This window comes from Castor canadensis, chromosome 4, assembly GCF_047511655.1.
Source record: "Castor canadensis chromosome 4, mCasCan1.hap1v2, whole genome shotgun sequence".
NCBI classification, from domain to species: Eukaryota; Metazoa; Chordata; class Mammalia; order Rodentia; family Castoridae; genus Castor; species Castor canadensis.
This window is the reverse complement of record NC_133389.1, coordinates 130,697,711-130,723,225: the sequence shown is the minus strand read 5'-3', so window position 1 is coordinate 130,723,225 and position 25,515 is coordinate 130,697,711. Positions and strand designations below refer to the sequence as shown.

The following is a 25,515-nucleotide window of genomic DNA, read 5'->3' as shown; positions in this document are numbered from 1 at the left end:
TCCTTCCCTTTCAAGGAAACAAATCAGCTAGCTGCGGGCAAATTATTCCGTGTATGGCATTGCCTTCACCACGAACATTCCAAACAAAATCAGTTGCCACTGGACAGAACGATGGATCTTCCACAAAGAAAATTGCTAATCTCTGTACTTGAGCTCAAGCAATGATGAGCCTGTTTTCTCCATCATGCAGGAAACTATCTTCTGTAGCTATGAGATGGGGATGGGGATATAACTCCAGACTAAGCAAACGGCACTAACTTTGGATCAAAAGACTAGAACTTCATACACACGATGTTGAATAAAAGCAGCCAGACACAAAAGAGTATATACTATTTATATGAAGTGCATGAACAAGCAAAGCTAGTCTTACAAACAAACAAACAAACAAAAAACCAGGGTAGAAAGCTGAGGGAGAAAAGCCATTGAGGGACTCTTATGGAGAGACAGAACTATAATAACAGAGTACAGGTCACACAGGTGACCAATTTGTCAAAATTGTACAGCCAAGATTAGGACTTTTCAATGTGTGTAAACTGCTTTGGAAACTATTTTTAAATTTGCCATTGTTATGATCATGTGACATAAGAGTTAATGAATACATAGATGAAACAAGGAAGGCAGAGCATTGATAACTGTGGCTGCAAGTGGTGGGTAACTGGGATTCACTATATAATTCTGTTACTGTGTACATATTTGAAATTTTCAAACAAATGGAAATGGGCTGCCCTGGTATGCTGTTGTTGGTCCAAGTTTCAAAGTGAGTAAGCATGCCAGAGCAATGTATGAAATAAGGTCATTCTAGCTCAAAACTATACTTATGAGAAGATCCTTGCATAAATCTTTTTGCATTAATGTCACCCTCAAATAATAGACTGTGCACCAGTGCCTACTTGCAGGGCTTCAATAGCTCTTAAGATCCAGTTTTGGGGAGCTTGTTCCTTTTATCTCAGATCTGGGTTGAAGCCCCTCAGTCTGCTGTGAAATGACCTGGAGAACTGCTCCTTCTTGCTCTCTCAGATGCTCCATCTTCTCTTTTCCACATGACTTCCCTAAGAAGCACCAGGTCAACCTACCAACTGCTGGGTTTTAGAAGTTGCCTGAGGAAGACCATCTGAGCTGTTATTTATAAAATTATTCAATAAAACCATGCTTGAAATTGCCCACTTCTTGCTCCTTTGTTGAGATAGAGGAGATTACAGAACACCACAGTGAAAGAACTGGGTAAACCAAGATGTTCAGCTAAAACCGTCACTCTAGCCATCACCCTGTTAACAAACCCAAACCTTCACAATCTAACTCCACAAATTCCAAAGCTATGTTCTAAGTTAGATTATCTCTAAGTCTCACATCTCCATCATGGAAGGACTCTTTTCTCTAAGATGCTATGCTGCTTTCTCTAAGTATTTAACAATTTGCTTTTTTCTTCAAATTTATCACACAGTTGTACAGCTTTTTTACCATCAAAGAGGAAAGCTTGCCTGGGAGCCCATGAAACACATTACCACCCTTGTGGTTACCAAGTCAAGAGAGGAGACATTCAAGAGGAGAAGAGCTTCTAAACTGTTTATCCCAGACTCTAATTTCATCCAGCTATAGAAGAAGAAAAATCACAGACATCAAGGTCAAACCACAGATGACGTGAACACCAAGATTTGAATGGATTCCAAGAACTTTGAACCAAATTATTTCTTCCAAGGTCATTTTAAACTCTAAAGTTCTACCATTTATAAAGAAACAGTGAAACCTAGGAGAACTGAGGGGTTGATTGAGAACAGGAAGTTGAAATGGAAACTCCACAGGATTCTGAAATAAATCATTCCTCTGTCATTCCCCTCACGCAAATCACTTCACTTTATCAATTTGTTCCCAACATTCCTTTAAACCTTGGCCCTGATGTCACACTGTGATAGAAAGGAAATCAAGGTGAGAGGATGGGAAATTGGTAAGAATTGAAAACAACCGTTGAAGTAGCCAACCACCGAACCAAGGAAGCAAACCCCTTAGGAGTCTCAGCTATGGAGGGAAATTGTATTGATTTCAGAGAATCATCTCCTTGAGAACATTTGTCTCAGAAAGCACCAGTGACCAAGCATCACAAAACAGCAAACCCCAAGGCTCTTTACAATCACTTAAAGGCACTGTTTAAAAATAAGAACACCTCACTCTGGCATTTTTAATAAGCTCTCAGGGAGTGCTATGACTTGGAGAGCAGTGTATTCTAATAGTCACTACTGCTTAGTCTTTCTCAATTTTCATCTTGTATGCCTCCAGCAGTGTTAACAAATAAAATACAAGACATCCAGTTAAATCTGAATGTCCAATAAATAAAGTCATTTTTTAGCATAAGCATGTCTCAAAATTTTTATTTAATACTAAACATTGATATTAAAAATGTTGTTGAAGTCTGAAAGAGTGGCTCAAGTGGTACAACACCTGCCAAGCAAGCTTGAGGCCCTGAGTTCAAACCCTAGTACCGCCAATAAAAATAAAAATAAAAATGTTGTTGTATAGCTGAAATTCAAATTTAATTTGATGCCTTATATTTTTATTTTCTAAATATGAAAACTTGATGCCCCACCCCCACTACGACTACAATGATGGATAAAATCAATGGGCACATAAAGAACATACTATATCTACTTGTGACTTGTTGGCCCTGAATTTATCACTTCAGAATATATAGCATGTGGATAATATGCAAACTATATGAATGAGTATGATGATATTATGGGAATAGCCTCCATTTTCCCAACTGTAAGATGGAAATACCTGGACCAGATCTAAAATGTTGTTAAACCACTGAAATAATTTACCTACATCAAATTTAGTCATTCAATCTGAAATGGCATATCTCCTAAAAGAAGCTTCCTCACAAAAGAAAATGACCACCAACACATTCATTTCTCCTTATGCCTCAAAAGCAATTCCTGAAAACTGTCTTCTCACAATTCATTAATAATGATAACCTCTAGTCTCATATGGCTTGAATATCTGCCATCTTCTATAGATCCTGTCTAGTCCAATCTGTCAAAAATGTTCAGGAGCTGTGGAGAATTCATTGTCCCTAGCCTGGTCACACCAGGGTCAGGACTACATGTAGTGATCCCTGGCATGTCACTTGCCAAAAGGTTGTGTTATTTGAGCAGAAGATCCAAAATAATTCTAAGATGAGGTTGTGCCATGAGTGCTTAGCTCATCAAGCCAAGAAGAAAGGAAGAGCAGACATCTAATTCAAGCTGACCAAAGACAGCTGAGAAGCATTAGCACTGATTATTAAGAGTAGGTAGGATTTACGTCTCTATGCCTCTTTGATTCTATTCAAGTTGCCTCAATAGCCCCATCTTGTTATCTTTGATATAGATGCCATCTAAAGTAACTGTATTTGTTTAACAAAGACTACTGAAATCCTCTCTAAAATCTGACTTTAGGCTCAACCACAGGAGAAGAAAAGTCTCCTACATTTTTTGGTTTTACCCAAAATCATCATCTCTGCTTTCAATGTTTTGGTTGGGGCAATTATGACAATTATGTTAGCAAACTAGGGCCCTTAGGCCAAATCTAACCCTCTTTTTATTCATAATAAAATTTTACAGGAATATAGTGGACACATTTATTTATGTGTTCTCTAAGGCTGCTTTTGCACCATAATGGCAGAGTTGAGTACATGGCAAGAAAAACTGTGGTCAATGAATCCCCAAATATTTACAGTCTGGTCCTTTAAAGAGAAAGTGTGTGAACCTGCTCCAAAGTACTAATAATAACCCTATTTTAAAGAGGTGAAATGCAGGAGAAATGAATTCAAGGCTTTTGGTAAGAATTTAAAAAATGGATGATGACTACCAATCCAAGAATTAGCAGCCTACTACCAGCCCATGCAATCTCTAAGTGACCAGAGAGCATTTTCAGTGTGATGACTCATATATCCAAGTGTTGTTTGAAAAGGACACTGCTCCTTACTCTCAGATACTAAGAATCCAAATAATAAATACACATGCATGGAAATAAGATAAATGACATTTCTGCCTAGAAGCCCAGGTTTTCAAAAGGCAAAATTACACAATGACAAGCACACACATAGGATGGCTGCTGCCACTATTATTTGTAGTCTGACAAAGGAAATGCAGAAGAGTAGCAATAAAGAAATTGTCTCCATTTGGTGCCAGTGCCTACGAGGAACTGTCACTGTTGCAGGGACTGAGAATTTAAATCAACATTAGCTCTTATGTGGTTTCCTTGCTTTAGGCAGGAAGAGTGTGTGATCAGAAAGAACAGCTGCCCTCAAAACTGAAACTACGAGTGGGTCAGAAAATATTCCCAGCGCCGGTGCCTTACAGAAGAGATTAGAAGGTCAGAATCACAGATTCTAGTTTTGCAGAGGCTCTTAGTCAGTCTGCTTCCTCTACAGCAATCAAACATGAAGGGCCCCCTCCCCACCAGAAGTTCCTTTCTTTTCCTATGGAAAGTCCTTGCAAACAGAAATGGCACACTCACACTTAATGACATTCATGCCACAGACTATTAAACACAGATATTCCTCCTGTTGAAAGGAGCAAGAAGAAAAAAAATGCCATAGTAACTGTTGCTAAGTTTAACTTTACAATATTGACAGAGTAGAGATGGTTTACCAAATAAAAACTTTAGGGTCTAATTCAATCCTTCAACCCTATTAGGGATCACAATAGTTCTCCTACAGAGAAAGAGCAGAGATCTGGCTCTTTCTACCCTCCTTTGATTCTTACTCCTCCAGTCTGCATTACCTTCCACTCCCTAATCCCACCCTTATCTTGTTGGGCTAAAGGTGGGTTGCATACCTGAATGCCTTAGGCTGCTGCTAGACAAGCACACAGAATCAAATATACATCCACTCTCCCTGAAATGGGGAAGGTGCAACCAGACCTCAATGTTTATACTTTTTTTTAAATTCAAATATTTGATAAATGTCTATAATGTACTTGGAGTTAAGGTTCAAGGGTGAATACAGTAGGCGTGACCCTAGCCTTCTGAGGTCAATGACAGGGTAGGGAGAGGCAGACATCAATTTTTCTTAAATCCCACCAATGAGTCTAAGATTATAAAATGTGTTCAGTGCTATGAAGGCGAAGAGCAGGAGTTTGTGAGAATATAAAGCGTCCTAATTTATATCACAGGATCTGAGAAAGCTTCTCTGCCATGGAAATGACATTTAAAATGTAACCAGAAGGAGGAGGAGTTACTCAGGTGAAGATGAGAGCTGAGAAGTATTTCAGGCAAAGGAACAGGTGGTAGAGAAGCCCTAAGGGAAAGTATGACCTCGTCAATCCAGGAAGGCAAGAGTCAGGATAGGAAGAAAAACAGCAGCCTTCCCAGGGAGAGTAGAGATTTTTATTTCATTCTAAGCACAATGGGAAGTCGCTGGGAGTCTTTGAACAGAGGAGTGAAAAATGAGATCTACATTTTTAATAGACGACTTATGTGAGGGCAGACCTGAAGGGCAGAAGCAGAAACATGAAGCAGGAATTGCTGAGGCAGGAGATGATGGTGATCAGGTTTGAGATGGTTGTAATCAGCATGGAGAACTGTGGCATTATCCAAAATGCTTACATGAGATGTGGAAACATGAGGAAGGAGGAGATTCCAAGGTGTCTCCCAATTTTCTATAGCTGCTAGGTAGACAGGATACCATTTACCAAGGAAACACTTAGAGTGAAAGTTCATGAATATCCTCACATGAGTATCTGAAGAACCAAAAAAAAAAAAAACAAAACTTAGAATCAAAAATGTAAAAAATAATGACAGAAGTGAATAACAAAAAGTTAGAGCTGCAATGAATTGGTTGAGTACAACAAAAAAAGAAAAAAGGCCATTTCTTCTTCAGTGTAAGCTGCCCAAGAGAAAACAGACTTGAATTATCACTTACAAAAATATAGAAGAAAGAAGGAAAACAACAAAAACAGGAGCCAGTAAAGAGCTTGAGGTATCTGGGAATGGTGAGACCTACACACTTGGGAGATACAATTAACAAGTGACACTGGAACAAAATTCAGTCATTTGACAAATATTTTTGAGCATCAACTCTCTACAGGGTGCAGTTGCCAGTGATTGTAAAGTGAACTAGCTCTCTCCTGATAAGGAAGACAAGGCAGGGAACCAGGGACCTTTGATCAGTGATAGAATCAAACTAAATTAAAAAGAAGGTAACCATAGATGTGGAATGGAGACTATTTCAAGAATGGGACATGACTGAAAGGGAAGATAGTTAGAAGGCCACAATAAATAATTCTAAGATAAAAGCATCAAGATTTCCTGATGACCCCAAATAAAGAAGACACCAAGGCTTTACTGTGGAAAAACTGGAGAATGACTTTGTCAATAGATGGGAGAGAATTTCAGCTTCATTTTGGGGATAGTGCAATATACTATATAGTTCTCTCTCAGGAGAGAGTACAAAAGGGAGACCTTGAGAGTGGTCACCTTTTTGATTGTAGAGGAAACTATCAGACATAAAGAGATGGCCTGTGAATATGCAGTTCTCCTGCCAGGTCATGGAACAACTCTGGGAGCATCAATATTTAAGGGGTAGGAATGAAGAAAAAGCACTTCCAGGCAAAAGAGAAGGTGCCCAGAAGCCATGAAATAAGACACTCTCGAAATGGCGGCTGAGACACTGCACAGAATAGAAGGGCTGAGAAATGGGAACTCAGATGCCACTGGTCATCTGGCTAATAAGCAGTTTCCAGTTGAGAAGTGAGTGGCATCCACAGAGGAGAAACAGTGAATGCTCTCACAGTGGAAGAAAGAAAGGACTTAGTTCTTTAAAATGGTGACATGAAAGGGAAGTGGGAGTGGAGGGACAGGAGAGAGCCAATGGTAAGGTCAGGACTGAAGAAAAGGTAAAAGAGAATGTAGTGATAGGCCAGGGTCTGGAGGAATAAAGGTGATATCCTATTAGAAAAATAACTAAAGCAAAAAGGCCTGGGGGCAGCTCAAGTGGTAGAGCATCTACCTAGCAAGAACATTCAAACCCTGGTATTGAAAAAACAAAACAAAACAAACCAACAAAAACTATGTTCCAAGAACAGTCAGACACTGCGTCTAAAGAAAGCATCTAAAGAAAATTGACTACTGCCTCTCAGCTGATTGGGGAGACCAGCACTCCCCAAACTGTGTTCAGGTAGTTGAAACCCACTAACAATGGAAGACACATGAGTTCTGTTGAATCATCACGTAAGAGGTCACTGCAGTCAACGCATTGCATCCTCTCACATTTGCATCACTGTCACCCCTGAAACAGAGCCAACTCTGCAAAAGCACATCTTAAAATGGCTGCCTCAGCCTCTCCCACCATTCAGTCAAAATCGTTTCACTGTAGTGATAATCTGTAACTTAGCACATTATTGGGGGGAAATAATGCATGTGGAGAAAATATTTTTTCACTCTCAAAGCAGCAAATTATTTTTGCTATTCTACACAGTACAGTGAGGCTCACACATTTTAGGCAACCTAGATAAATTTTTTTCCATTTGAGGCAAGTCTCAGTAGTGATTTAAAATTAAATTGTTAACCAAGTGTCAGGAACCATGAAATAAGCATAAGTGGTAGTCCCACTCTGACTAGCAAATACCAGGGTGCTTGAAATCATATGAAACTGTAAAAGCACATGGTAGTAACACTATCTATTCAAGCCTTCTCATCAAGAAAGCCACCTACCACCTTTAACAACCACAAGCAAGGGAAAAACATTAGGAATGCAATGTTTTCATTCTCTTTTTATAAAAGACATTCATTTACTCATTCATACAAACACATATTAAGCAGTGCTAGGAACTGAGGATATGGGATAAACCAAACAGACTTGTCCTTGACCTCATGGACTTATGGTCTAATGAGAAAAACAAGCTATGCAGATGATCACAAGTATTAAATGCCAGAAGCAAAAAAAACAGGGTACTCTGAGTGGGAAGTGCTTCTCAAAGGAAGCAGCGTTTTTAAGCTAAGACTGAAGGGCAAGGGACAGTGGAGTTTGTGAGGAGTGTATGTGAGGGAGGAGGGCTGGAATGAGGTGGTAGTCATAAACATGAGACAAGTAATTTGGAGGATTTGGGTTACATTTTTTTTTTTTAAAGTGCAGTAGGGAGCAGTGCAAGACTAAACAGGGCAGAGACAGGATCAGATTTGTGTTCCAAAAAGCATGAATGGAGAACAAAAAAGAAGGAAGTATGGCAATGGAGATGGGGGGAGAAGATGGTATATATTTTGGAAATGAATGGACAAGACTGTTTCCCATGAGGAGTGTGTGAAAGAGTGTGCACCAAAGATGACCCTGGGTTCCAGTTGGAGCAACTGACTGAATGGAGGTGCTGCATACAAAGACAGGAGCAGCAGGAGGCACAGATTTAGTTGGCAAGTAGAGGATCAAAAGATTGGTTTTGTAGAAAAAGTTAAAAAGCCTTTGAGACCTTTTGAGGTACAAGTGGTGGGATTAAGTGTAAAAGAAATGTGATATGTACCATTTTGCTCTTAGAACCTGTAGTAGTTTAAGGCTGTCTTGCCACCTTGGGAGGAGTTACCCAACAGTGTCACTCGCTTCTGGACACAGTCTACTCCCGTGTCAACGAGCCAGACAACAGGATGGGAATACAGGTCCTCCCTAGGAACGCTGAGCAGCGCTTGTTCTCAATGACAGCAAATTACATTCTGAGAAAGTAGAGGCGTCTGCTAGAAGCCAACCATACAGGGTTACAGCTTTTATAAACTTTATAATACATTATAAATTATATAATGTAATTATGTAAAAGATTTCATGTATCTTACAAATGCTATAATTATACAAATGTTATCAAAAATTATATTATGAATAGAATTTTAATGTATGTTGTAAAAACACATTTTATATAAAAAATGCAAGTACATTTTGTAAAGGCTTCCCTCACTTCGGTGACAGGGCTAGGACCCAGCACCTTGTGCATGCTAAGCTGCGTTCTAACACTGAGTTATTCTCCATGCCCCATTTTCTAAGGTATTTTGTGTATTGTTTCAAAGTTGTCTTGTAAAAATCTGTCCTGTACAGATTTTTCAAGATAGGCCCTAGATGATTAAGTGAGTTCATCTACCATTTCTTTGATAAAAACTTAGAACATACGACCAGCTAGTAGCATTTTGGAAATTACCAGTACAGGGTACAAAATCACTGCATCAACCATTGATTTGTCTGCAGGTCATAAAGGACTCCAAATCTGATACCTGGGTTGATTTTGTTTTGTTTTTAAATCAAATTGCCACAATTCTTTGCTAATTGGAAAATTCCACCAATTTAAATGAGAACAAGCCCTGCAGAAGCAGACCCACCACGCTTGACTTACTTAACACCAGCATGACTGCCAAATAAAAAGATGGCGTCATCCATATCTGCTGACTCATGGAGAAAAGGAGGAAATAAAAGGAGGAGAGAGAGAAGCCAAGAGAGATGTGGGAACTGTGACTACGTTTTGCTGGAAAGTAGGCTGCTGAGCTAGGCAACTGCATAAAAATGTTACTGGTAGCCCGTGAAGAAAGAAAAAGATGTACTTTGTGAGCCTAAATCAGAGGAGACAAATATTTATTAGGTGAGCAAAGGCAGAGTGTTAGCTGGGAGAGCCTGAGAACAAATGTTCATTTTTCCGAGTATATATACTTGAAAACATAATTTCTCAATCATACTCTCTCAGATTATATTTTTAAATAATCTTTAGAGCCACTTTGTCCAAGGCAATTACTTAAACTTGTTACAACTTAAAACATTTGTTTAAAGTCTAAAAATAAAACTTTTTAAGTGGTCAAGACAAGTATATGGGAGCATAATTACTAGAGTAAAAAAGTATTTCTTTGTTATTTGTACTTAATTGTCTTACCTATAAATGTCTACCATCAACATGAATATGTGAAGAGTATCAATAGTATATCTAATATATTAAATTTAAAAAATAAATAATAAATGCACAAAATTAAAATGAATTAAGTATTTAATTATAAGCTATGCCCATTTTCATAGGACTAATCCCCTAAAAAAGGTAACAACAAAGAATGTTTGCAGTTCATTGTCATAAAAACATTTATCTAATAATTATCTTCTGAGTACTATCATGCACAAGAAAATGTGAAACACAATGGGAAAGGCAATCAGCTACTGGGCCAAAATTACGACAGTCTGAGCAGGAATGATAAACAGGCCACACCAAGGGGAGGTCACTAATGGGAGAGGGAGGGTAAAAGAAGGAAGCAAAGAAGGTGAATATGGCTGGTGTACTTTCTATACAAGAATACAGAATTTTTAAACCTGTTGAAATCACCATAAGAAGGGGACTTAAGGTAGAGAGGAGAAAAATAGGGGGATGAACTAATTCAGGATATAAAACATATATACATGGAAATGTCATAATGAAACTCTCTGTATAGCTATCATAAACAAACAAAATGTCTTTTTTCAAAAACAGAGGATGGGAAGGTAAAATAGGTCTTGTCTGGGGGCTGCTGCCGATGGAAGTGGGGAGGGTATAAGGAAAGGGTGTAGGGCAAGTATGGTAGAAGTATCCTGTACTCAAGTACGAAAATGGAAAAATGAGACCTGTTGAAACTATTCCAAGAATGGGGCTGGGGAGAAGGAGAATGATGAAGGGGGTGAATTTAACTAAGATATATTGTAAGCACTTTTGTAAATATCACAATGTACCCCCAGTACAACAATAATATGACAATAACTGGCTTTAAGGGCGCAAGTCAGGTAGGCACATTCGCATTGTTATGTAACCATCACTACATCCTTCATCTTCCCAAACTGAAACTCTGTAGCCATTAAAGAATCACTCCCTATTCTCCCAGCCTCTGGCAACCACCGTTCTACCTGAGTATTATGATTTAATAAGTGTAGCTAACTATATACTTCTTCTATTTGAACCTAAGGTATCTTTACAACTAAGACATTAAAATTAACTTTATAACAAAGTATTAAATCCAGATTTTTAAAAATGAAGCACATAAAATCATTTACAACAGAGGCTAGGGATGTAGCTCAGCAGTACAGCATGCCTAGCAGTAGGTTGAATCCCCTGCACCACACACACACACACACACACACACACACACACACAGACACACACACATATAACATCTTAAAACAAAACGGTTTGACTATTAAGAATTTTAATATTATGATATGATTATAAAATGGGAACTACTTGTGGGGGGGGGAACCAATGGGTGCAAGGGAGGGAAAGGAAACGGTGATGGGAGGGTGAATATTATAGAAGTACATTTTATATATGTATGAAAACAAACATGAGACCCACAAAAAATGTTAGAAAGGATGAGGGAGTTGGGAGTTAAGAAAGAATGAGATAAATGGGGTGAATCTGATCAAATTACATTACATGCATGTTGTAAATATCACAATGAAACACCACTGCAAAATTAACAAATGCTAACAAAAATTTTAAATATTCGTTTCATCATTCTCCATTTTTGTCAAATTCCTATTTTGTATGTTTTATAATACTATTGTACATGTATAAATTTATTAATAAATATTTTGGATATAACAGGTTCAAAAACTTTTTACTGATATGCTGTGCAACCAAACACATCTAGAGAACCACTGATACAACGGGAATCAATGAAAGTAGGGATGGTGATAAAAGTATGTTGAGTATTTTGAGACATACTGAGCTTAATTGCCATGTGGACATCTCCAAAAGACAAAAAAGACATGCAAGCCCAGAGCTCAGCTGAGAGATAAGACAGAAGGCGGGATGAGAAATGTGAAAGATGGAGACAGTAGAGTCCTATACAGAGGAGACAGCTCACATCTGGAAAATAAGCAAAACAGGAAGAGAGGAGGTGACCCAAAAGAATACATAAGATGGATACCACAAAATGAAGCCACAGTGGCAAACAATGCCAAAAACAGAAGAAGCTTAGAAAAGGCCACTCACTATATTTGGCTGCCAGGCCACTTTGGTCCTCTGGGAGCATTTCTGAATGATGGGTAGTGTCAGAGCCTAAATGAGGATTGACTGGTGAGGTGGAGAGTGAGTGTTCCAGAGGGAAAGTTGATGATGGGAATGAAAGAAGATGGTGCAGGATGAATGGCTTAGTTTGCAAGAAGGATTCCTAAAGCAGTGGTTCTAAAAAACAGGTAATGCGATTTAGAGACAATTTTGGACCCCACAGCTCCAGTGTGCTACTGGCATCTAGCAGTAGAGACCAGGGTTGCTACTGATTATCCTGCAATGCACAGGACAGCCGCTGCAACAAAGAACGGTCTACTCCTGAATTTCAACAGTGCCAAGGGGAAGCCCTGCTTTAAGGATCAGAGAGATCTGAGCATCTTCATGTGGTGAGAAGTTACCATGCTTAAGTTACAAGAAAAAAAGGATGTAAGCAACAAATTAGCATCTCACATAATAGGAATGTATATGATTAACCAGAAAGAGCTGGATGAGCACTGGAAACCAGAAGACTTTTCAAAATGTTTGAAACAACAGGACTCAAAGCTGAGACAATAAGAAATTAGAGAAGCAGGAATTTAAAACAAGAAAATTTAAGGAATTCATATCTGATATCCTTGATCTTATTAGAAAGGTAAGCAGCAAGAATTCTACAAAAATGTGGGGATGGAAGTAAGGTCATTGGAGAGGAAAACACTTGCAACAGCCCTTTATGGAGGTAGAATCAACCTCAGGGGCATAAATGAATTACTAACCCCAGCTGGGAAGGCACAGCAGGGACAAAAATTCCAACTCAGTGTTCTGAATATCTTCATTTAAAAGGTTATTTATTCCTAGAGTAAGACAGAAGAATGACATTAGGGTTTTCTCAAGGTCAGTATTGGCAGTACAGCTGAGTTGGCTTACTTGAGGTCCAAACTAAGGCCAGGAAACTGAAATTGGAATGGAGAAGACAGGAAGGAAGCTGAGGGCCACCTTGGTTGGGTGAAAGGGAAAATGAAAGGGAGTGTTAGAAGGCTATGGTCAAAGCTGTATCAAATCTTAGAAAATAAACTGTTTCAAATTATGATGAGAGCCAAGACAAAGTCATGCCTATAAATGTCTACAGAAAATTCTGACATCCAAGGGGAACAGAGAAGACTCAAACATTCTGGATTATACCATGTTTGGAAATTCCCACCAGCATCAGTCTTTGAAACGCTCTTACTTATCAATGTCTCTGTTTAGGTAAGCCAATTACACTGTTCCTAGATCCCCATGTACCTCCTATACACACTCTGGTGGCATGGCCATCTGAATTTAGTGTCTGGGTCATGAAGCATCCCTCTCACCCAGGCCAGCAGACACACACAGAAGTCAAACTCTCAGCCATCAAACTCTCCTGAAAGGGCTCCAGGTGCAAAAGGACATGATGAGAGAGCAGCACATGATATCCACTGTTACAAGATGGCCATCACTACCTTCAGTGACTGCTGTTCTAGGACCACCACCACAGAAATAAGCAAAATCCAACTTTATAGCCAAGGCAAAACCAGCTTTCCTTTCTTGCCATGGGAATGCTACTTGACTAAGCTATATAAAAACACAACAACATTAAACACTCTTCACTAAGTTTAGAACTTTTTCAATATCAAGATAAACACATATCTATTTTGTCATCATTTTAGCTACTGCCTTTTAGCACAAGGCCTATTGTAGCATATCCTTCCATCTGAAAGAAAAAAAATTAACTTTTAAAGGATTGTTGCAGCTGGAAACATAGACTGAATAGAACTAATTATTTAGGAAAGCATACACCCCAAATGAGAACTTAACCTTAAAAAAAGTCAAGTATGGTTGTACATGCCTATAATCCCATCAGTTGGAAGGTGGATGTAGGAAGGATGAGTTACAGGCCAGCCTGGGCTACATAGTGAGATCTGTCTCAAAAACAAAACCAGAAGGAGGAGGAGGAGTGTGGAGAAAGAAGATGAGGGAAAAAAAAAAGAAAAGAAAAAAAAATAAGGAAAGCTTGAGGTATGGCTCAAGTGGTAGACAGCCTGACTACCAAGTGTGAGGCTCTCAGTTCAAGCCCCAGTACTCCCCTGCCCCATTCCCCCAAAAAAGGAAAAAGAAAAGAGCCCATGAAAGGGATGAAAAGACCAGGGGAAAATGTTATTTCAGTTATGCCTATTTAAATGCCTGTTTAAATCTCCTGGCTTTGATTTTGCACTATTGTTATGACATTGTGCTCAAATGACAATGTTACCTTTGGGAGAGATTGAGTAAAGGGTACACAGCACCTTCCTGTGCATTTTTGGACAATTTCCTACAAATCCATAGTTCTTTCAAAACAGAAAGTTTTTAAACACACACATGTTAGTCATTTACTGGCCAATTATACTACAGACTGAATAAGCTTTATTCTAAAGGGCTGAAGTCCAAAAAAGGTTGGCAATTCACAACCCACAAAATCTTTAAAACGGCTTACCTGAATTGGACTTTCTCTCCACCTCTATCTTAATCCAGATGCAAGTGCCAAAGTTGTTGTCATTACTATTACTATTTCACTTCCAAAGTAGTATTGTGACAGGTACCATAAAAATTGAATAAATGATACGACTTCAGACATACACGGTAGTGAACTTTAAGAGTTATTATGAAAATGCTTCTATTTTTCTCCTATTAATGTAATACAGAGTGAACATTCTTAAGGCTGTATGATTAGTATTGTTAAGAAACTGAATAAAGTAAGTTACTCTGCTTTTTAGAGAAAAGAAAAAAACTGCCACTAGAGAACTATTACTGTCTCAATTCATAAAACGTGCCAGCAAGAGTATTCTCGGTATCTCTACAACTGTACGTACTGTGAAGAGTAAGATTAGTGATAATTGCTAGTACTTGTAAAAGAACAGCCATGTGCCAGGTATTGTGCTAATCATTTCCTAAGTGGATAAGCTTAATACTCACAGCAACCCATGAGGCAGGTACTTTAGAAAAGATGTGAACAGTGAGGTTAGATAGCTTATGCCCACACTCAGGCTCTGACTTCGACATCCCAAGAGGATGAGGAATGCTCTGAAAATGCAAGAGAAATTAAGGGCACTGGCTTCTGATAAGGTTTTTATCAAATCTGACACTAAACTTTTCAACAACTAACTAAAGTAATAAAATGCACACTATTTCCAGTAACTACAGATGAACCAGCACTGAAAACAAAACTACCAAAAATAAAGGAGTCTTCTGCTCAGCCAACTAAGAAGTCTCACCAAATTCAGAGAAAGCAGCCATAATAAAAATAAGGCCAAGGAAAACTCATGAATATAGCCACAAGTTTTAAGACAATAAAGCCATTTTACAGGAAGTAGAAATTCATCATTGGGAGGTTGTGGTTATCTGAATTCTAATTTCACTTTTACTGTGTATTTCATTTCTAAAACCAACGCAAGGATTTTTTTAAGTATTTTTTCATTTTTTTTTAAATATATTCAAACACTGAGGAAGTTCCTTTTTCCATTTCTATACTCAGAATACTGAACATGTTTCAGCTGTTTTGAATTGTAAAGAGTGGAAAATAATAATTTACAGTTCCCAACATTATGAAAATGAATATATTCCAGGTAGTACAGGATAGATTGCTTCTGTTTAGGCACTAGGAAATATCTTTATGCAACTATTTGATACCCAATGTTAGTTGCAATTACAAATTATAGGAGAGTTAAACCCCAGGTGCTCTGAGTCCTTCTGAAGGGTTTCCCACAGGCAGCAGTTAAGAGGGCTTCACAAGAACACATTCTGTTCCTCCCTCCACTCCACAGAATAGAAAGGCACTAAGGAGGGGAACTGCTGGGTGCTGCTTTTACTGTTACTATAGAACAGTACTAGGCTGTTGGGTAACCTCAATGTTCTGGTAATAGAGAATGACACATCACGCGACTGCAAGACAGTAGACAGAAGATGTAAAATGTAGTGTTATTAAAACCCCAAGAGCAAGGAGGGAGATCACTCAGTTTCCTCCTCCATAAAGGAGTAACAGTAGCAGCTAATAATTGTTCAGTGGACCATGACAAATGTACCACTAACCTTTTGATTTAGCCATCACAACTACTTTGAGATGGGTGCTATTGTTCCATTTTACATATGAGGAAACTGAGTCTCGAGCAGGTTTAATAACTTGTCCAGTACCTAATTCAGTAGGTAGGACTGAAGTTAAGATTCAAATCCAAGCACTTTGAATCCAAAGTCTGTAGGACTGTACCTCAACACAATAAAGGGCATATATGGGAAACCCACAACTATAATCATTCTGAATGAGGAACAGCTAAGGACCACAAATTGAAACAAGGCAGGATGCCCTCATTTACCACCTCTATTCAACATAATACTTTGCTGTGGTTTAGATCTCATTTGAGTGTGTCCTCCAAAGGTTCTTTTGGTGGAATCTTGATCCAGTTTAATGCTACTGAAGAGGTCAACTATTGGAATCAGTTAATGGAACCTCAGTTCACCAGTTAGCAAGAAAAATTTATCATAAAAATGTGAGATCTGTTTGGTTTCTGGATTCCTATCTTACCATAAGCAGGTAGCTCTTTGACATAACACCTTCATTTACTTCAGATATAAGCCCAATAGTGTGATGGCTGGATCATATTATAGTTCCGATTTTAATTTTTAGGGGTATTTCCATATAGTTTCCCATCATGGTCATATTAGTTTACATTTTTAAAAACAGTGTGTAAGGCTTCTATTTTTCTATATCCTTGAAACAGTTATTTTTTTTTCCTTTTGAAAATAGTCCCAGTAATGTGTGAAGTAGTGACTCGTTGCTATTTTAGTTTCCACTTCCCTGTAATTAACAATGTTGAGCATTATTTTTACTTGACAATTTACATTTTTTTCTTAGAGAAAAGTCTATTCATGTCCTTTGCCCATATTTTCCATTGGTTCATTTGTTTGTTTTTTTATTATTCATTTATTCACATGTACATACATTGTTTGGGTCATTTCTCCCTCCTGCCCACTGTCTTCATTGATTCTGAGTGTTACTTTTTAAAATTTTTATTGTTTACGTACATATTTGAATAATACGTATTATCTTTGTATGTCAGAGTGAGAGAGTCAGAGGGAGAGAGAGACTGCAAGGTTTTTGTGATGGAAATGATAAGTATTTTGAACTTTGAATTTTAAATATCATCTGTTGCTTCTCACTGCAAAGACCCTTTTCTCTTTCCAATTGATTTTTGTGCCTTTTTACTGTGATACTAGAAATATTATGTGACATTTTCTAAGAATAAATGAATTAAAACATAAAAAAATTGATGCTCAACGCCTCTTGGCTTAGTGATTTCCAAGCTTGTTTTTTCCTTGAATTTAAGGTACTTCTTTTAAAGTACAGTAAATTACTGATAAGTTAATTTTAAGGTTATATATCTTTAGGTAGTCCCAGGTTACCTTATACTAGATTCCAAAATAGGCAACCAGTAAAATATGGTAAATGTGTAAGAACAATTCATGAGAAATCTAATAGAAGAAAGCTACACTATTATTTTATTTATGAAGTAAGAACAGATACTGTTTTACCTAGTTTAAGGATTTCTGAGCAGCAAAACATCTGTGTCTAATTCCTAAGGCATAGAACCATGTAAGTAGCCCTAAGATGAATGTCAAAGACATGGAAATTTAAACAAGGATTAATTAATTTGCCTATTAGGTTTACAGAGATTAAAAAGGCTGCTGCAGTTTGTGAAGATGTGGGGAATGGGCTGCACATGCACTGTTGTGTGTGGAAATGTACACAGATGTTTGCTATGGTGCTAACTATAAAACCCACAGCAGAAGCCACTGACAGGAATTCATTAACCTACAGTAGCTTGTTAACAATGCCAACTCATATATAACGATATGCAAGGTATTTGTTACTCCAAGTCATAGGGAAAACCAGACTGCAAAACAGCACAAAAGCACAATCCATTCATTTTTAATGTTTTTGGTGTAAGTAGGTAAACATAATAAAGTGTTAAGGGTTACTCTCTCTGTTGGGACAGTCAAACTTGTCCTCTTACCACACATAATGCAGCACACACAACCTTCTTTGCTTTAAGGTGAGTGATCAGAGACTGATTTGGTGACTCAAATCCCTCAAGGCACATTTCAAGTGACACATTTCCTAGCACTTTTAAGCCTTACTTAGATGGTATAAGCATCCATATTTCATGTATTTGACTTTTCCAAAGAACCTGTTACATTTGATCAGCACTACCATGCTCACTCTTTACCAAATTTTAGACTGCTTCCCAAACATGCCCCATGGATACTAGCTCCATATTTAGTGGGAACATCCTGGTTATAAAAGCAGTGGTCAGTGAAACTGATTTTATGGCTAATTAAATGCTCTTTATACAACCATTTAGGATATATCATCCCTTACCTGACAGGTCTCTGATGGTGACCATGTTTTTCTAGAACAATCTTGAGAAAACAGCTAAACAATCTTAAGGTCCTGAAATCTGGCAATGCCATCATTATTGAATGACTACATTTTATTATGGGCTGGATGTACAAGTTTCAATGCAGTAAAATTTGCACAACTCACTTTGAGACCTGCAAAAGCAGGTCTTTGGGCAATTCTGGATATTTCAGGAATGAAGCACAGCTAGCTTGCTTGCTTTTTCTTTCTCTTTTTCTTCTTTTCTTTTCTCTTCTCTTTTCCTCTCTCTCTCTCTCTCTCTCTCTCTCTCTCTCTCTCTCTCTCTCTCTCTCTCCCTCTCTCCCTCCCTCCCCACTCCCTCTCTCTTTCTCCCTCCTCCCTCTCTCTCTCCTTCCCCCCCCTTTCTTTCTTTTTAATGTAATGGGCATGGGACTGAGAGTCCACAGGCAGAGAGTGGTCAGCTCAATGTTATCCATAGACAGACTTTCATCCAAGGCTACACAATGCCTTTCTGCACATTGGAGCAGCTGAAATCCTCCTACCAGCCATAGTAAATGTCCTGGTATAAATGCATATATGTTTAAACACACATACACATACAACTGACAACTGACTTTACACTCACTTCAAATCTGTAATGGTTCTAATTCATGGAAGTAACAAAGAAAATATGTCCTATGATTCTGAATGATGTAATGCTGATTCCAGAAGAGATCACTCATGATTCACTCAGCCTACAGTGGAGACTACAGGAAGAAAACAATGTCAGTTCCACAAAGCACAGGCAAACATATTACACACAGAAGTCTGTTTCAGCAAAGAAAACATTTTATTGTATCCTTTGCAGGATCTCCACTGTTCTTCTTCCCTCCCCAGATATTTGTGGGCTACAGGATTTTTTCTAAGCAAAACTTTTTTACCTGGTGTCCTTCTGTTCACTCTGAACTATGATGTTTTCTTATGCACAAAACATTCTTTTATTTGTTATTTTGATTTCTACCATTTGTTTCAACACAACCCTCTCCTCCTTCCTGCTTCTCCTCTATTCCCTGCCTTTATTCTCACTGTTCCATTCCGAGTTCATCTTTAGATCACAGTATAATCTCCCCTCCCCCCACATTAGCAAAGTATCCTAAAATGCACAAATGCACTTCCGCTGCCACTCTGAGGGCAGGGTTCCTCCATTCAGATGTGGTGTTCCCACTGGGACTTGGGTTATCCTTGGGGCATTTGACTAGAAGCAAGTGAGGTTGCCCAGGCAACCATTCCACATTGTCCTAAAATGCCTGGTAAGTGTGTTTTCCAAAGCCGATGTGAAGGTCACACTAGCCAGCCCTGTGACAGTTAAAGGCAAAGTGTCTGTGCAGTCAGCCAAGAGTTCCGAGGACATCCATCAAGATGAGCTCAATAACATTTGCATAATCATAAAATCATCAGATTCCCAAGGCCATAAGGACCCAGCAAAAGAACAATTTTAAAGAGCCAGAGATACAGATTTGAGAATGAATAACAATAGGTGAGTATGCTAAAACCATTACAAACACCACCTTAAAAACCAACCAGATGGAATCCAATCACTTAGCTGACGAGAACACATGGGCTACTCAGTTTTGTGAGATGATTTAGGAGCAGTTCGACCCGGAGGCAATAAACTGAAGAGACTGGAAAAAGTCATAATGGGCCCTTTTATTTTTTAAAAACTAATTTCCTTAGATTCGAAGTGTATAAAGTGCTACTCTAAATGGCAAGACCCAATAATGAATATATCCATACCACTAAATTAATGTTATATTTGATCAACTCTCGATCAAAAATCAAATCCTGTGGGGAAAATACCAACAAGGCAGAGAAGAACCCATATTTCTAATACTTCAAGTGCCCTCACAAAACAATATGCTGAAAGAAGAATATACAAAAAATGTAAAAAAGAATAAAAACTACCTGATTTACCACAAAATCCAAGTGGCCAACACAATACAGAAAAAAAATGCTTGGTCAGAATAACAAAGATGCAGATTTAAACAACATGTAACTGCTTTTCATACAACAGATTGATAAAAAATCAGAATATACTTTGGGAGAGCAACCTGATAGCAAGTCTCACAAGCTTTCAACACATGCAATGCTAGCAAGTTATCTTAAGCATGCAGTTGAGCAAGAACACAACCGTGTGTACAAAGATGCTTATTATAGCAAAAACAAGGATGCAATCTATGTGTCCAGCAAATTGTTGCAGCCATTCTAAACAATGATAAACAGTCACCAACATGGAAATTCTGGGGAGGGGAGGTATTTATAAAAGAAAAACAAAGAAAAAAGAAAAAAACGCAGCACGCATAGCTTAGCATGACTCCATTTTTGTATAAAAAAATACGCATATATGTACTTCGTACATATATTATATATTATACTTACTTATATAATATATAGTATATCTACATATACTTACATAATATATAGTATAGTTATATACTAGTATATGTACATATATAATATACAGTGATGTTTTTAGGATTATAAATCTTAGGGAGGACATCTGGGTATTTAACACAAAACAATATCTATTTCTGGATAATGGAATCATGGGTGATTTTTATTTCTTGTAAGAGGGCCTACCTTAATTTTTTTCTGTCATGAACAAATGCTACTTCCTACATATTTACATTTCAAATGTTAAAAGAACTTGTAGTTAATTTTCATGCACACTAAGACCATTTTACTTTTTCAGCAAACTTTTGCTTTAGGCCAAGATTATAAAATCCCTCTGCAATATCTGAATCCCTATGAGTCAGAGTATAGGAGTTTTAAGGACATCTATTCATTTTAAGCAGATGAATGGATAAGGGATTAAAATAACATCACCAGTGTCAATTCCTGGAAGACAGGCTGATGGCTGGAAAAGCTGCAGCATGGTGCTGCTTCCTGACATGATCACAGAATCAGAAGTTCCTGAGAGTTCGATGAGAACACACTGCAAACAAACCATCACTGTTTGCAGCCTCCATGAAGTTGACTCTTTAGCAGATAGATGGTCTCCCTCCTTTCTCTTCATTCCCAATGCATAATATAGAAAAGGAGAACAAAATTTTTACAATATAGTTGAGAACACAGGATCTGAGAGCATGCACACTTTGGAATATAGCACTCCATGGTGGTTTGCCACAGGGGAAGCAATTTAATTGCTGTGCCAGTGAGAGGTCACTTGACAGTACAGATTTGAACTCAGGAAAGCAAAGCCATTCATTAATATTTGTTTTATCAGGTAAAGTATCTAAAATTTGCTACTTTTGTTATCACTGGTGGCTATAGGGCTGTTTGAGTAAGTTACCTTGAGTATCACCCATCAACCATAGCTATATCTTTGCAAATTCAAACCATATCTCCTAAGAATAGATTGTATTTGGCTGATGAGCAGTGCCAACTTCTATCCTCATCTGAACTGAAAATCAACTGAAATCATTGTGGGGATGTTTAAGGTTTACTACTTGGGAAAGACCAGTGGGAAATATATGAGACATACACACAGCCAACCAAGGTTTAGGATCAAATCATTACTCTTAGAATTTAACTTACATTTCCAATAAATCATGCTCATAGCTTCATCTACCTTTGTTGGATGCTTTCATTCTTTTCACTCAATAGACACAATTCCCTATTTAAAGAGCCATATTTTTACTTTATAATGGATTCCTTCAAGTAACATTGGGATGTAGTATTAGATGCTTATTATTGATGTTTCCTAGTGAGTGATATTTCTACTCCAATATTAATTCTTTATTCTTATTTGGGTTTACATTTATTTCTTTGTTCTCCTCTCCTCTTCTGTTCTTCCTACCTTCCTTGTTCCCTCCTTCCCTCCCCTGCTGTCTGTATTTGCTAAGTGGCCATCTTCAAACTGCACACAACAGGCTTTCCAGAGATGGTTTCGCAGTAGTTTTGATTTACATGCTATATAAATAGCCAAGCCCCCAAATGGAAAGAAACAAAGAAGTTCTGTACCACAGACTCCTGAGCTAAGCTCATCATAAATGCTGCATTCTGGGACAGACTCTGTCTTAATGGACACTGTCCAGTTCTCCCATGGGGGCAATTTTTTTTTCAGATGTTTTCACTGCTCGGCCACTCTCCAGCAACATTCTGAACATCCTGTTACTGCCTTCTCCCAGGCGGTGTCTCAGCAACATCCAAAAATTCCAAAATTGACAGGAAAAATCCCTTCAGGAGATAATCCTAATGCCAGAGACATAAGCAGAACCACAAGTGACACGGTATGTCTGTGTCTACATCTTGACTAGTGGCATTTCCACAGCATTATACTGCATTTCTGCATTCTTCTCTGTAAAACTGAACATGGACGTGTACCTAAGAGATATATAAACAAAATAGTTCAAATTCCAATTAGAAGTCTGCTCATTTTTTTATAGACTGGAGATACACTTCCAATTAACCCAAGGTGGCCAATTAACACAACAGAATTTGGTTTCTTAAAGCCTCAGCCAAACCAGAGTTTACTTCCCAGCATTATGTTCTGTGTGTGCCCCAGGTTGCATAGGCAAAGAAGCAGCTAGCATATTGAGACCCATGTGGGAACACAGACAACCTCATGACAGCTTGCTCAATAGCACAACCTCATCCTCTGTCAATCTCTCCAACCTCCTTCCTAGGCACCCAAAATCTCCAACCTCTTAGAATCCACTATGTTCTCCTGTTTTGTAACATCCAGACCACTATTTAATAGGATGTCCTGAAACTAGTCACCTTGAAATAGTATACCTTGGGTATCAGTGGGGTGATGGTGGGTGTGGTCATTAAACCTATCCATCATGGTAGAATTTGTTGCCCACAGTTCAGCATACTGATGACAACATGCCACAATATCACTAATTGCTCCTGACATGTGAGGTTTACCACTGGAACCTCTGAAAATGAAATGGGTCTTGGATTTAACAGCATGTAATTAGTTCCTGTGACATTCTAAAAGGACTATCTTGCTAGAAAGGGGTCCAATGGGATGACTTTCAGCAGCAACACACACTGACTATAATTATTTTCCAAAGAACCACCCTTCAGAGGCCAACATATCATTCAGCATCCCTCCCCCACAACACTGGTGTAAAAAGCAACACAAGATTCACCCACCCCAAGTTCTTTCTTACTGATACTAAATTACTTAAATGCCTCTTAGCCCCTAAGGTACTCACTATAGAACCCAACTATTGAGGAACTAATACCCTTGGGCCATGCATGTAGCAGGACTGAAGCACTGTAAGTATTGATATTCACCTTGGGATACGGAAACTTGGCTTTGCCACTTACCAATTTTGATTTGGGGTAAGCTGTTGGACTTGTGTGCTTCCATTTCCTATTCTATAAAATGAGGTTAAGAGCATGTACTCCAAAATGCTGTTGAGGATTAAATGTGAATTCAGATAATGCAACTAACACAGATCGTGAGCCACAGTAAGCATTCAGACAGCAGTATCTAGTCACAAAACTTCATTTGTTACAAATTGCCAATTGTTAATTATAATTCTAATCTGAAAATCTAATTCAGACTGGCCTTCCTCTTAAATAAAGACAAATTGGAAAAGTAGCATTACATCTAGAATCATTTCTTCCCTGCAGTGCTGGAGATTGAACCCAGGGCTCCATGTATGCTAGGCAAGTGCTCTATCACTAAGCTACATCCCCAGTCCTCAGGAATCTTTGAGGCTACAACAAAAAGAATCACATCAAAGAGTGTGGGTAGGGAAATGAAGCTGTAGGATGGAGACAGCAAGTCAGAGTCTGAAATAATACAAAGACAAAAACAAGGAATTATGAGGGGGGAATGGTGACATACACCTGTAATCTCAAAACTCAGGAGGCTGAGACAGGAGGATTTTAAGTTTAAGGCCAGCCTAGGCTACAAAGCAAGACCCTATCTTAAAACAACCCCCTCCCCAAAGAATTTTGTATCAGAAGTGAAAATTAGGTCTGATAAAAAAGAAGGAGCAAAAAGAAGAGAGGAATGAAAAGTCAGTAAAAGAGGAAACTTGAAAGAAAAGCATAAAGAGAGATACCAGGTGGTGAGGAGATAGTTAAGAGACAGTGAGACAAATTGGAAACAAAGTGAAAAGCTCTATTCATTACCAAGCCAGAATGCTTCTATCAACACTATGAAGGGCTGGGTGCCAGTGGGTATGTCTGCAATCCTAGCTACTCAGAAGACAGAGATCAGGAGGATCAACATTCCAAGCCAGACCAGGCAAATAGTTTGCAAGAACCTATCTCGAAAAAAACCACCACAAAAATGGGGCTGGCAGAATGGTTCAAACAGTAAGAGTGACTGCATAGCGAAGCGCTGAGTTCAAACCCCATACTGCCACAAAACAAACAAACAAACAAAAATACATATATATATAGGGATTACAAACAAGACCACAGGTCCACACACAGCATTCTGTCAATAATCACGTACATTTCTACAATGTTCTCTTTTAAAAAATGTCTACACATTTGTCCCATTCTGCCTTGAGAAAGGCTCAATTAAGACAGGCCTAGGATCCTGGATAAGCTATTCCAATCCACGAATGCCACTTAGCCTGTCCCAACAGTGGATCTAATCCAAGATTTTAGGATCAAATCCAAGATCATGCATTGCATTTAGTCATCAAATGTTACAAGTCTCCTTCAACCCACAGCAATTCCTTAGTCCCTCCCTTTCTCTTTCATCCTTGACAATTCTGAAGAGTTAGAATGTTTATTCTCAAAAACAACAATCTGTGAGTTACTTTGGGTCCTTCTGACATTTTCTCGTGACTAGACTCAGGCCATGTATTCCTGGCAAGAAGACCAAAAATGCTGTGCTCTTAAGAGGCACACTTAAGATGCTCACCTGAATCACCTGGACAAGAAATGTGTCTGCCAGTTTTCACCCCTATAAAGTCACAATTTTCCTCTTTCATTAATAAGCACTTTGCAGAGAAACACTACAAAACTATGCCAGTTCCTTGTTCTTCGATCCCCACCCTCCATTAACTGACAACGCCTGCTGTCAACCATCACTATGATATGTGCCAAATGGCGATATTTCTGTTTTCTACACTCCTTCTGCATTTATTTGCTGGCATTCTGAACTAATAAAGGAAGAGTTTTTCCTTTCCCACCCCA

General features: G+C 38.4%; 1 protein-coding gene across 13 annotated transcripts in view; it reads right to left on the bottom strand.

Annotated features, from left to right (window-relative positions):
* Positions 1-25,515, bottom strand: part of Osbpl6 (oxysterol binding protein like 6) — a 198,714-nt gene that overhangs the window by 141,523 nt on the left and 31,676 nt on the right. Inside the window, exon 1 of one of the 13 annotated variants that reach the window (XM_074071168.1) lies at positions 21,226-21,365. The exons of the other annotated variants lie outside the window; for them this stretch is intronic. The gene's annotated coding sequence lies outside the window, so the exon portion shown is untranslated. Of the gene's footprint in view, positions 1-21,225; positions 21,366-25,515 lie in introns of those variants that run through there. 13 annotated transcript variants of the gene reach the window in all.